General features: G+C 36.7%; 1 pseudogene; it reads right to left on the reverse strand.

The window, feature by feature from the left end:
- Window positions 1-323: 323 nt before the first annotated feature.
- On the reverse strand, window positions 324-1809 carry LOC138166612 (intraflagellar transport protein 57 homolog pseudogene; annotated as a pseudogene).
- Window positions 1810-10419: the final 8610 nt, after the last annotated feature.

The following is a 10419-nucleotide window of genomic DNA, read 5'->3' on the forward strand; positions in this document are numbered from 1 at the left end:
AGATAAGGAAACTGAGGTTCAGCAAAGTAAAGTTAAAGAACCAAGGTTCAAACTCAGATCCTGCAGGATTCTTTTCACACAATACCAGTTAGTTAGTTAGTTAATTGATTAATTAATTAATCAGCACATACTAATACATAATACTAATAGCACATACTGATACATAATAGACAATAAGTTTATTGAGGATGGTTTTATCAATTGATTCATTGGTCTGCTGCTGCTGCATAGAATGTCTGTCCCTCTTCACCAAAATAGTCTCTCAAATATTTGAAGACACATAAACAGGAGAAACACATTCTCCATTCCTTCATCCATTCTTTTTTTTGTTTTTGTTTTTTAGAATTTCTAATTATTTTATTAAAATTATATTCCATCTCAAAATCAAATTCACCATTACACAATGTATGTGAATATATATGTATATATACAAGAATAATGTATCTTAGACATTCTGATAATGTTCAGTGAGGTATAATAATTGTTTTTTAAATTAAGCAATATGAAATATAATTGGACTTAAGAAAAAACTGAGCAGAGAACGAAGTACAATAAATTTTTATAAGAACCTATTACAGATTCTGGAATGTTTGTTCATGCATATCCCTAGTCATATTTGACTTCTCCTTTAGTTTTGACTGGAGTAATGTGTGTTCCACTACACCAATTCTAATGTTCATTTGGACTGTTTCTTGCTTCAGTTTGATTAAGCTCTGTTTAATCTTTACCAAAGGAGCACCTTCAGTCATGCTGCTGCCCTTTTCTTCCTTCCATTTCCTGTTTTACCTTTTCTAATTCTTCTGTAATCTCAGAAAGAATTCTAGTTTTTTCAGTTACTCCTCCATTTTCCTGCTGGTATCTTTCCCTTGCCTCATTCAGCTGGGCTCGAGCAGCACCATACTTTTGAGCCAAGAGCTCAAGCTGATTGTTGATGTATTTTTCTCGGCTGCTGATCTTTACCAGGGTCCTACTGATCTCATTGCGGAGTTTGTCCAAAAATCCCTTTGTCTCTTTTAAAGCTGATTCAATCTCACTTTTGTGTTGATGCATTTGGTCCACATGGATTCTCCAGTCCTTATTGTCAGTCCGAATTGTGACTTTCAGTTGTGGTAGTACACATTCCACTTCTAGATTCCATTCTGCAGCATCTGTTGTAGATTCCAAAATATCTTCTTGTTTGGCAGACTCGTTCATATCCTATCGGTAGGTCTGTGCATTTAAAACATTGAGATCAATAAAGTTTTCTTCATTATCAGTCTCCTCTTCCACAATTTCTTCCTCTACTTAATTTACTGTCAATTCTGCATCATCTTCTGGAACTGTTTCTTCTTCTAATTCTTCTACTGGGTATACTGGCCTTTTCCAACTGAAACCAACATATTTTAGGGCTTCTTCAGCTAAACAATCAAGAACATAACATACATGCTCTCCCCGACCTGGCTTTAATTTTGATGGCGGAAAATCTGCAGACCTCCCAAATGATCGAAACTCAGATAACATATTAGATATTGTTGCATTGGGATCATCATATTCCTATGGCTGTTCAAAGGGGCATCTCTCTTTATTAATTAGCCAAGCAGCAAGGGTGCAAAACATGTAGCAGGAAAGCAAAATAAAGTCTGGACAGGGGCTTCAGGTTGTTTCTACGCAAGATCTCCTCTTCGTAGTGCTGCAGCTCCAGCTTCTCCACTAGGTCTTCCATCACCACGAACACGTGGTAGGTCAGGCCGGCGCCCACTCCACGTACAGACCCTCCCCAGCCGCGTCCCCTACGCCTACCGGCGACACCACGGCCGCGGCCACAGCCATTTCTGCGGGGGAAAGGGACAGTGGTGAGGGAGTGAGGGAGGAGGGGGGGACAAGCGGTCCGAGTCCGGGGCTGAGTGGCCCAACAACCTCCCCAGCAGGGCTCGGCTCAATTCCACCGCTAACTCTGGGAGCCACCGTCTCCAGTCAACCTCCAGTGACTTCACGCCAATCCATTCTTAATATGAGGTGCTTTTGAAATCCCTCACCAATGCTTTAAACAACGTTCCAAATTTTTTTAGTCAGCTTTGTATATGAAATGCTACTGTGTAGATAGGAGTCTGCTAGTATGTAATGATTAGTTAGTATATGTTACCCCAAGCCAGTCCCAATAACATTTTATATGAACAGTGTGTAACTGACCCTTTCTGCCTTTCTTTAGCTCATCTTCTAAGAATCAAGTCATTGAGAGCTAGAGCTAGAGGTAAATGTTCTTTTCTCCATTGTGTTTTTGAAAATATCATTCCTGCCAGGGAAGGTCAAAGTTATAAGTTTAGCAGCTGGAATAGGAGAGATGAGATAAGCAGTTAGACTTAATTGAATGGAAATTGCCAGGAGTCTGCTAGTTCCCAATCCAACTGGTGGTCAATCCCTGTAAATAGATTAAGCCTTCCCCCACCAACCCCAGCCCAATGGCTAGCTATGGCAAGAAGTCATTTTGCCACAATTTTCCATTAGAGCTACTAAGGAGAACAACAGAAGACTAAGGATGTCTCTTTTGTTAAGTATGGAGAGAGAAAGGTGAATTATCTAACAGGTCCAGTCATGTTTGTGCTTCTTCCAGCGCCAAATCATAAACTATGCATGCTCAAAAGGAAGCTTAATTTCCCTCCTAGAGCAAGGGATTTTCAAGGGAGTGAAGGGAAGGAATGAAGAAAAAGTGCTTGAAGGAGTAAAACAAAGTAAGAATGGGTAGAGTCAGAGGAGACTGAACCCTGACCTGTGTTAGGAGGTTGGTGGTGGATGGGTGGGGGCTGGTTATTAAAATGTAATGTGAAAAATAAGAGGAGGACCATTGAATGCCTGCAAGTATCAAATTGCTGTGAGTCTCATCCTGTAGCAGGGAGGAGTTGAACCCTTTTAAAAGAAAGTAATTTTATGTGCTCTGAGGATATCCCCTAATTCTTTGGACACAGCATGATATTGATTTGCTAGAGTGATTATAAGCAGCTTTCAAGTGTGCTAAGGACTATGTTTTCATTATCTTATCACGCCCTCACAACAACATTGTGAGATACTAATGGTATTAGTATTCCATTTTACAGAAGAGGAAACTGAGGCCTAGAGAGATTAAGTGACTTGCCCAGGGTCAGAGCTAATAACTGTCAGAAGTAGGAGTACAGCCCAGATTTTTTTTTTTAATTCCAAGGCTAGTGGTATGTCCATTATGTGTATCAACTACCTAGATATGGAGAGATGGTTATCCATATACACTAAGTATTGTTGTTTCCTTCTGAGTACATTGTGGCCAGATTTTGAGACATATATAATACATAAGATTTTTATACATTATAGTATATTATTGGGGTAGCTAGGTGGTGCTATGGATAGAATGCCTGGCCTGGAGTTAGGAAGACTCATCTTCCTGAGTTCAAATCCAGTCACATATACTTACTAGCTATGTGACCCTGGACAAGTCACTTAATCCTGTTTGCCTCAGTTTCCTTACCTATAAAATGAGCTGAAGAAGGAATGATAAACCTCTCAATAATCTTTGTCAAGAAAACTCCAAATGGGGTCACAAAGAGTTAGGCATGACTGAAATGGAACAACAACAATATATTACTCCTCTTCACTATACAGTTTAGCCAAATTGGCCTTCTTGCTTGTACAGCACTCAATACAGTGCTTACCCCTTCTCCCCTGTTCATCTGATATACTTCCCATTACACTACACCAGCTACCAATACGTTTTTTTATTAGCTGCAAAATGCATCCTGATTCTGCATGAGAAGAATAAGTAAAAAGTCAACCAACAAACATTAGGATTATGCTTCCATTTCACTCCTTTGAAAAATTATCCCCTTCTATCCTAGGCAAGGTTGTCAAAGTATTAATGCCAAGCTGAGGTTTAAAGGGATTAACACTGCCAACCATTCCAGGAAATACAGAGCCTTTAAAAAAAGAAGGAAAAGCCTTAGCATCTAGTATTTCATCTTTATTTGAGCACCTTCAAAGTGCAACGTGTCTGTCGTGTACAAGGAATTGTCAGGGCTGATCTGAGCCCTGGAGTTTATTTGAATTTCCCCACTGACCTTTTTCCCCCAGCCTATCCAAGGTCTTTTGTTTCAGCTGAAGTTCCATGTTCTGCTGATGTTAGTGATTTAAGATTTATGGTGCAGTGTGTCGAGGTTCCCACCATGCATTTCATTATTACTGATGCCTCCCTCTTGGGCAGCCCATGTTTATAACTCAGCCATTTAGCTTGTTTGCCTGTCTCTTCGAATCCTAAGGACTTACACCTCACTGCAACAGTCCTTCTCGTTGCCAGGGTACTTTGTAAAACACTCGACTCTATTTTTATATACAACTATTTTTAGCAGTGGAATGAACAGACCTGTTCCTTGATTGTTTATTTTTGCCCAGACATTAATTTGGAAGATGTTCTTTCTCCTAGGGTTTCCACAGATGCCCCATTTGTTCATTCAACATCTTGTAATAGACCAAATATGGCCAAGATCAGTTTGCTCATAGATGAAATTAGATTAAACATTCCTTTTTTCAGGAGGGAGAGGGGGTCCAAAACTGAGACTTCATCATTATATAGCACTTCAGGATGAGAAAACTCTTTTTATTAATACAGACCACCAGCTGTCTTTAACTTATCATTAAAAAATTTTTTTTTTTTAAGTTTCCTTACTTCACCCAGGTTGGACATGTCTCAGCCACTCATAGGATGATCTCACTACTGAAAGGCACAAAAGTTTTCACCCACTCAATTTTAGACATGGTCTGCTTGCCCTGGCTGGTTGGCCAAACCAATGGCCCCCATTTCAAGGGATTCACCACATTGTTGTTAGATTTAGAGTGGACACTAGGTTGACTTAAGCCTGACTGCAGCCCAGAACTCCCATGTTCAAGCGATCCACTAGCCTCAGTCTCCTTCAGTAGCAGGGATTACAGGCATGAACCTCTTTACCCAGCTACAATTTATAGTTTTAGCCTGTTGCCTGAGACTATGAGTAGTTAAATGACTTGCTCAGGGTCACACAACTATCATCAAAAGTATCAAAAGTAGGATATTGAATTCAGGTTATCTTGACTCTAAGTCTGGTTCTCTATCTACTACATCCACCATGCTGCTCAGCAACACTTTCCCTACCATGAAAATGTTCCTCATTCTCAAATCATATAATTTTATCTATATTAAGGAAATTAGAGATCATTTAAATTAACCCCTTTGTTTTAGAATTGCAAAAAAAAAAGTGTAGAGAGGTTGGTCAAAGGTCACTCCATAATGAATGAAGGACTGGATTTGGAATCAGGAATATTTGTGTTTGAATTGTGCCTCTGACCAACCGACTGACTGATTGACTGAATGGATGGATAGCATTTATTAAGGGTTTACTATATACACAGCACTATGCTAAGGACTGGGAATATAAGCAGAAAAAGCAAGATATCCCCTGCTGTCAAGAAACTGACATTCTAACTGAAGAGACAGTCCATGTGAAAGATTGCAGCTGTAAGTCAGATGGAAAAGTCTCCTAGGGTACAGTGGCAAAAAAGATGCTAATGTCCATTCCCACTGATACAACCATTATCTGTTTCTGATGTTGAACCATTTGACAATGACAAAGATCTTAGTAAAAAAAAAAAAGAGACCTATTTGTTTGTTTCTGGGTCTTAAGAAGCTTTGGCTGTAGCACCTGCAGCAGAATTTACTGTGTGATGCTGGGAGAATCTGTTAGCCTCACTTTACTCATCTGTAAAATAGGAATAATGATAGCACTTATTACACAAGTTAAATGAAACAAATATTTATAAAGTATAGGTTCACGTGCAGCAATATGTACAGATAAATATGTAGTTTGGGGCTTTTAGCTTGCCACCCAACCACTCCCATTTGTATTTATGGTACTGCCCTTTACTGAAAAATAAAAGTTCACAATAATCCTATTGCTTCCAGATACAGGGGTAAATTGCTCACAGGGTCAGATGTATGGTAGCTAGGGAAAATAGCTTAAAATATCTTTCCCTTAGTGTGCTCTGCAGCCAGAAATTCCTACCACCAGAATCTCTCCTTTTGATTAATTTAAGGCATTGTCTCCTTGAGTGTTAAAATTTATCCATTAAATTAAATGTTAAAATTTAATTTGTCAAAAATTTAAATATGTTCCCTGAGAGGGCTAACATGATTACTCACGAATTTACTACAACGTTTTACTATTGCTATGATTGCTTGCTCTTAGGAGATTGAAACTTAATCATGATTGGTGCTTCAGGTAAGCTGGAAAGATGACACAGGCTAATTTCATTTAGATGGTTGAGAAGAAAGAAACTGGGATGCTTGCTGCTTGTTAGGGTATTTTAGGCAGGTTCATACTATTGTAGGATTTTAAGCTGAAAAGTACCTGAGAAATTATCTTTTCCAACTCTCTCCTTATGCAGATTAGAAAACTCAGGCTCAGGTAACATAGATGGTAAATATTAGAATTGGGATTTGAACACAGATTCTCTGGCATCTATTTCATTTCTATTTCAACTACATCTTTGCAACTTGAGTATCCTTTGCTTCCTAACAGTCATTCAACTGCTAAGTTCAGTCATTTCTCTCACATCTCCTCCCTCATTTAATTCTCATTGCTGCCATCATGGGTCAGATCCTCATTACCTCTGTCTTGAACTATTGCAATCACCTCCTCCTAATTGGTCTCCTTGCCTTTTATCTCATTTCCTTCTAGGACATTAAATGTCATTGGCAGTCTAATTTACTCAAAGCACTCTCTCATCAAGCTACTCTCCTGTTCTAGAGCTTCCAATGGCTACCCCTTCCTATAAAATAAATTCCAGTCTTTTAGCCTACAATACACTATCTCTGATACATACTAGCTATGACCCTGGGTAGGTACCTCAACCTTCCAGTGCTCTGGGCAAGTAGACTATAAGTTACAGAGAACATGGGGTCCTTAAGGAATGCATTCTTTGTAGAAATCACTACCAAAAAGGAGAAACCTCCTACAATCCCTCAGGACTCCCTATGTCAAGAAGCAGAAGATGGTATCTCACCCATTATAACTTATGGCATTGTAATCTAAATAGAGACTAAATTTGTGACTGAAATATAATTTCTCTACTGTAAATTTCCAAATTGTGGTTTAAATGTTTTTATAAATGCTCAAATATCTTAGTGAGCTTTGAGGTATCATTCTGTAGAATTGACTATAAGGAAAAATTTAATTTGGAAAAATGTTTTGTGTTAGCAATATATTTTCTTCTGAAAATGATATAACAGAACTTAACTTTTCAAGTAAACTAAAAGCAAAGTCAACAAAAGATATTGGAATAGACCATTTATTTGTAAACTTTAAAAACCCAAAAGGAAATAATGTTGTGATTAATTAATTTTGTACAGTAAAAAAAATGTACTAAATTATAAAGGAAAAATTTAGTGTAGTGAAAATAGTTCTATAGATAGCCTGGAATATGATTGGGAAATAAAGACTACAGGAATTAGCCCAGTAGAAGAGAGTAAGAGAAGTGTTGAATTAGAATATGAAAAGAAAACAAGAAAGGTCCAGTTTTGAAGGGCTTTAATCAAAGTCCACTGGGGAGATATATAAAAAAAGAATTCTCTCAAGCTTGAGTAAAGTAGGGAAGAGAGAAGAATGGGTAGAAAGTTAAAGAAAGCGGGAATCTGTACTAACAGTGTGAATAGAGGATTCAAAAGTACAAGGTTTTAGAGTTTTGGAAAGGGAGGTTTTGATCTCATTGAGATAAGAAGGATATGAGCAATTTCATTTGGTTGTTCTTTATGATTATGAATCCAGATTTGATTTGGTTAAAATCTGTTTTGAAATGAAATCAAAGTATAGTTTCATTTACAGTGATATGTGTTCCTCTATTAGAATAATTGTGGTAAATCAGACTTAATACAAAATAAATTTTGCATTTTAAGGCAACAGTGTTGGAAAATGCATGAATCAGGAAGATCTGAGTTAAAAGCCAACCTCAGAATTTAATTAGCTGTGTGATCTTAGCAAGCTTTGTTGTTGTTCACTTATTCAGTTACATCCAACTCTTTGTGAACCCATGGACCAGGGGTGGATAACCTGCGACCTCAATTTAGTCAAAGGGCTATACTTGAGGACCTAGAGGGCCAAATGTGGCTTCGACGTCACAGGTTCCGCAGCCCTGCCTGACCCATGGCACATCAGGCCCTCCTATTTTTCACTATCTCCTGAAGTCTGTCCAAGTTCATGTTCATTGTTTTCATGACATTATTTATCCATCTCATCCTCTGCCTTCTTCTTTTCCTTTTGCCTTTAATCTTTCCCAACATCAGGGTCTTTTCCAATGAGCCTCATCTTCTCATTATGTGGCTTTTACTTTCATTTATCTCAATTTCCTAATCTGTAAAAGGGATAAAAATATAGTACCCACCTCCCAGAGTTACTGAGAGGATAACATACTTGTAAAGTACTATAAGCACTATATAAATGTTAGTAAACCTAAATACTCTAATTCATCTTGAATGCAATCAGTATAAAATGCCCCAAACAATAAAATGAATGATTTTCTATGGAGGATAATTTCAAAATGCATTTGATGTTATCCAACTGGTAATAAGTTTTGTTTAATGTTTTAAATGTATGATATTATGTATACTATTATTGTGTTTCTAATTTTTTTCTTAAATTGTGAAATTTGTGAAACCATTGTATCAGAAATGTGGTTAGAAAAGTAACATCTCTTTTAATATGTATACTGTTAGATTATAACTTAAGCTGTTAAAAGAATGTGTTAAAATGTTTAAAAACAAATATTTGATGGGGTATATTTTTCTTTAAAATGGATAATAATAATAGCAACTTAATGTTGGGGGGGGAATAGCAACATCCTCTTCAAATGATCCTTATCTTTGAGGTTCCTTGGGACTTTCTGCTTGGGTGGGATCATAAGATCTTATGAGTCCTGCTGACAACATGGGATAAAATTCTAAATTATTGAAGTATAAGAAGTTAGGACCACACCCAGCCAAAATGGGGGACTTACAGGTCTGCTTATAGTAAAGGGTGAGTTTTATCTGATAGATTATTTGAGCACTGCTTATGAAAATTATGACCCTGTGCCTGTTAATAAATAACGTGTATTGAAGTTACATCTTTGAACTACCTTAATAACAATAGATCTTAGATTCAAAGATTTCGAATTTCCCTTAAGGGTGAACAGGCAACATAGATTGGAGGCTTACTATAGGCAGCATTTTTCTAGCATTTGGAGACAGCTTTCATGCATTCACTGAATGGGTGAAACTCTGGAATGTAATCATTCTTAAATTATAAATGAAGTATAAATAAGATGTCCTTAGCTGTGTTCATTTTTAACTGTTGTCAGGATATAAGAAAAACAATACTAATCATAACCTAATAAAATTTTGTTATTTGAAGTAATATCTTCATGTATAATTGATATTGTTCCAAGATTTTATTTCAAGGGAAATGCCATTTGTTGCTCAAAGGGAGTGCAGTCTGAGAACTGCTACATGTGAATGTTTGTCCCTGGGAAAAGTTGAGGAGACAACTTTAATGGCTAGAATCAAACTAAGCTAAGTTTTCCCCCTGTTATGGTTCATGTCAGGTCAGTCTGTACCCTTGAAGGAACAGTCTTGACATCATCATAACAATGTCCCTCCTTTTCCTTTCATAAACAATTTCTATAATCAGGGTCGGTGAACAGTATTGCAACAACAGTATTGTTGTTGCAATAGTAAATCTATTCATTGATTAATCAACATCTCTGAGTTACTATAATAGGAAGCAAGTGGGAAAGATCTTACTGTTTTCAATCTGATTTTGTAGTCAATTCCATATGCTAAGCAATTAAGCAAATGAGTTCTTGGGCTTGCCATCTACTTCTTAATAGCTATATAGTCATCTATAAGATTATGTCCTTGAAGTATCTCATTCTTTCAGGGTGATATAAGGATAATATTCTCTAAAAGGGAGAAGAAGAAAAAGATGTAAAATTTTACTAATTATATATTAGAGTAGTAAATTTTGAAAAAGCAACAGAATCAGTCTTTTTTTCTAAGAAAATATATGGATACATATGTGTATACACACATATAAACATGGATATATATGAGTGTATATGTATATGTGTATATGTATAGGTATATATGTGTATATGTGTGTTATTGGTTTCTAAATGTTTCTAATGGAATAGATAAATAGGCCTTGATTATGTTTTAGTAACAAATTCTTAAAATTGGATTAAGGCTTTTACACATACAATTGCATTGATAATTGTAAAGAAAATGAAATTATTTTTCTATTTTAAAGTTTTGGTATGATAATTTTAAGAGTGGGAAGGACTTATTTTCCAAGCTAGACCCTCACAGATGTCTTTAAAATCTTTCCTTCAGCCCATTTATGTCAAGTGTTCATATCA

This window comes from Petaurus breviceps, unplaced genomic scaffold (assembly GCF_028583685.1).
Source record: "Petaurus breviceps papuanus isolate PSGF00001 unplaced genomic scaffold, PetGlider_PUasm1.0 225, whole genome shotgun sequence".
Taxonomy (NCBI): domain Eukaryota; kingdom Metazoa; phylum Chordata; class Mammalia; order Diprotodontia; family Petauridae; genus Petaurus; species Petaurus breviceps.